The following is a 4182-nucleotide window of genomic DNA, read 5'->3' as shown; positions in this document are numbered from 1 at the left end:
TAGTCCAGATGTGCAGCTCAACAAGCCGAAAGTCAGTCATTATTCAACTGCCAGAGTGCTTGCCCCTTGAGGAATAGGTTGTTTGTTTGCACTGAAACAGTAATCAACTGCAGTAACAGGTTTTATTCTGATCATAGAGGTTTTCTTCTTTAATGAGTCCATCAATTCATGACCCATTCATGTCTATTCCCCATCCACATGGAATGCATCAAACTGCCAAACATAGTCTGCTTCCTTTGACAGTTGGACCAATAAAAGGTAGAGCGTTTTGATCAGACAGCCTCAAACAATCCTTTACTGAGAGGAGAAAAAAAAAGGACTTACCATAATGCTATTAATCATGTGAGGGCGTCAGGGTTCAGCTGGTGTCACGGTCAGCTTCAAAAAGCCATACTTATTAAGTTCTACACCTTTGAAGATTTGATCAGGTACAGGTGCTGGTCCTTGCTTGTTCAAAGCGACACCTCAACTCTTTCGCTCGCCCATTAAAGTAGACGCGGAGGGTCAACGTGGGCCAAGTTTTGCATCTCTAATAGAATTGCAGCCTGCTAAGGAAGAAGCTTGTTAAGAATAATTAGAGGTATTCTGTCCGACAGACGCAGTTCTCCTTTTCACTTCAGTTTCCGCAAAAGTTTTACTCTGTAACAAAAAAAAAAAAACTATGTCGCAAGAAGCTGGTGATGATAGGGGAGCTCACAGTTCATGATGAAGGTGTATGAAGAAAACAAAATTTGGACTACTGAGACTTTTTGAACTCTATTAACGGTGTATTAAAGGAAAAGTTTCACATACTTTGAACGTAAACATAAAATGCATTCAAGGCTCGCAGCAAAGACTTTGAATGTTTACTGCAATGTGAGTGTGTGTGTGTGCGCACAATGGAAAGCCACAAACAGAGATGTGTGTTTGTTTGGGGCCTGTTTCCCTCCTTTTTTCCAGTGAAAGGCGGATTAGGCTTGTTGGCAGCGTGTGCACCAAACTGAGCCCGGCGCTTCTCTTCGCCACTACGCACTCCAGCAATCAGGCAGGCTGCCAAACAAACGGATGAAGTCAACAGAGAGACCTTTTTTTCCCTTGTGTCTTCTGAGATGTGACTGCAACAGATGCAACGCATGACACCGACGCTTGACACAGTGTGACAGCCTAGTGTGTCTACACAGCCGGCTCCACTTCGACTTATTTTGATGTGGGGGGGGGGGGGGGGGGGGTGACACTATGCACATGATCACACACAAGATAATGTTTGTCAGCAGCAACAGCGATGTCACCGTGTAAGAGAGACAAAGACAGACAACGTGGGGGTTGATTTCACGGTGCAGTCACGCTGCGTGTACAGTCCCTCTGAAGATTTCCATATGTGGGGGGGGGGGGGGGACTTCCGTTTTTCAAGGTGCCGGCTTTGATTTGCTCCGTGCCTGATTCAATCTCCGAGGTGAACTATTGTGTATGTAATGGCCATTACACACCGCAAGGTCAAAATCCCATTACTTAAATACAATTTTATCCCTGATTTCTTTCCTTATAGGCCCCATCTCTCACATATATATCTCCACATTGCCACCCAGATAGGCACGCTGAAAGCACTGCATGCCGGTTAACAGAGTTCTTGGCTTTGAGCAGCTCTAGGGGATGGAGTGAGGGAATATCTGGATGCAGGTAATTACAGTCTGAGGGGGCACAGAGGTCCTCTGTGATTACACATCAGGCCTGTAATGGATTCAACACTTATAGACGGATAGAAAGAGAGAAGGACGCTTTCCTTACCTTCCCATCGCGAAAGCAGGGGACGGGCAGCTGAGAGCAGGCAAGGTGGGGCGGGGTAGGTAGGTATATCTGCAAGATGGATTACGTGAGGTTTGCAGAGTTCAACATTGACACAGATTCATCGTAAATCATTATGCTCGGGACCCGGAGTGATTTCTGCATTAGGAGCAGAAAATGGAGTTCAGCCAGTCAATGAGGGAGGGCATATTTCACATCAATCACCTCCACACTCATGTTACCAAGGCTTAAATCTCACTTATACTGTTACCAATAGGGTTCAATGGCTATGATGGCAATCAGCTCGACAGCGCACAATACCCTACTGACTACACAGAGGACACGGCATGAGGCTCCATTGCCATTTATCTAAAGTGAATTATAGGAATTGAAACTGAGAAAAGGGAAAGATGATGTTGTCACAAAAGAGGCAAGGCAAGGCAAGTTTATTTATATAGCACATTTCAACAACAAGGTAATTCAAAGTGCTTCACATGAAACCATTAAAAGCATAAAGGCAAAAGTAAAGGAGATTTAAAACATACATTGAAACAATAATCGATGTCTCCCTGAGACATTACACTGCACGCAATCAACCATACACTGCCGCAATTCTGCAATTACTCGCACACAAACCACGTCTGGAAAAGATCTCTGCCGATCTGCGTTTTATAGTGTACGCCTTGCACGAACTCGGCCCCGGAGGAAATGGCGATATATTGTGCAGTCCTTTTAAAACCATTAAAACCATCAAAACATAAGGCAAAAGAAAAGGAGATTTAACAGCAATTAAGAACAGTGTAAGACATAAAATACAGTAGTAAAATGCAGAAATGCAGGAAATTTATTCATATATGAATTGAATGTGGTTCAATTAAAGGCAGCAGCAAACAGAAAAGTCTTCAATCTTGATTTAAATGAGCTGAGGGTCTCAGCAGACCTGCAGCTTTCTGGGACTTTAACAAGAGGTTGTTTGTATGATAATTCCGGCCTGGCCTATATTTATAGTTTCAACTTTTAAGTCATGTTGGCAAACTTTCCAGCTGACTTCCAGTTTCTTTCTGGTTCGTTGGCTAGAGGCCCGGATCCAACCAACACTTCAGATACTGGACGTTTCAATGAAGCACGGGTCTCAGACAGTAAAAAAGTACAGTATGTTATACTACAGAGTAACCTGACTTATTTCTGGGGTCAATCAAACCCCAGAGAGGTTTAACCTCTTATCAACAAACTGTTCTAAAACTCTAATAAATGAAATCCTAATTGACTTCCTGTATTTGGGAGGGGTAGTGCTATTAAAAAGTTCTGTCAACACAACCACAGATATAGTGAATAAGAAAATCCGTTGTATTTCAACTTGATTTACAGCTGGGGTATCTGAGACGCCACGCATTACTAGTGGGGCATTCTCTGTATCAAGCTTGTGGAACATGTCGTAGTTTATCAGCCATTCTAATAAAATTAGGACATGTCATCAAGTGTAAAGCTGATAAAACAATAATATTTATGTGTTTCTTGAGCTGTTGTGAGTGTTGGAGCCCAACACTAGGATTATTCAATCATATTTAAATTATTCAATGTATAATATGTATGCAATAAAAGACAGAGGTTTCACAGAATGGCATTTTGGGTAATCACTATTAATGGTTTCATTTAATCTCACTGACTTACTTTATATACCACACTGCTGTCACTTTACATTGTATTTTTTAGTTCTCCAAAAGCTCTATTGTTTCATGTTGTACTATATTATTATTTTGGTGGTTTGCACCTCTTATTAGTTCTTTATTTTACTCTCTAGTTATCTGTAATTCTGTCCTTGTGCTGCAACAACAACCAGTTTATCTCAGCTTGTATCAGAAGTGTTCAAAAGCATTTTACACAAAAATCCTGTAACTTATTTGTTTCCAAACATGAAGCATTAAGAGTTACTTTTAACTTTGGAAATTCTCTTGATTATACTGACACAAAAGTATCTAATGGCCTTCCTCAGCGAAAGTCACGTGACAAGTCAACGTAAAAACAAGACCACGTGTAAACAATTAAAAATGATTATCTCCACGACATCTCAGCAAAACTGGGATTTATTTTTTAATCACATATCTGTATTCAATGTTTAATTCCCAAAGTAGGCGCCACTAAATATGATGTTTTGACAAGTTTGTAACATACATTGTAACACATTTCTTTCCACATATTTAATGTAGAATAAGCCTCTACAACGAAAAAAAAGTTCCACAACACTTTATTTTTGGGAACACATTCAGGGAGGGCTTTGTTCACTTCTCTGCTCGCCAACCGGAAGCGACGGGAGAGAAGAGCGGCTTCACTTCACTGGCGCGACTGCAGGAATCCGGATATGATGAAAATGTTTTGAGACGCAACTGTCCTCAGCGAACTACCGCCTCTCAACGTCGAACG

The sequence above is a fragment of the Melanostigma gelatinosum genome, assembly GCF_949748355.1.
Source record: "Melanostigma gelatinosum genome assembly, chromosome: 22".
Lineage (NCBI taxonomy): Eukaryota > Metazoa > Chordata > Actinopteri > Perciformes > Zoarcidae > Melanostigma > Melanostigma gelatinosum.
This window is presented reverse-complemented; position numbering follows the sequence as displayed.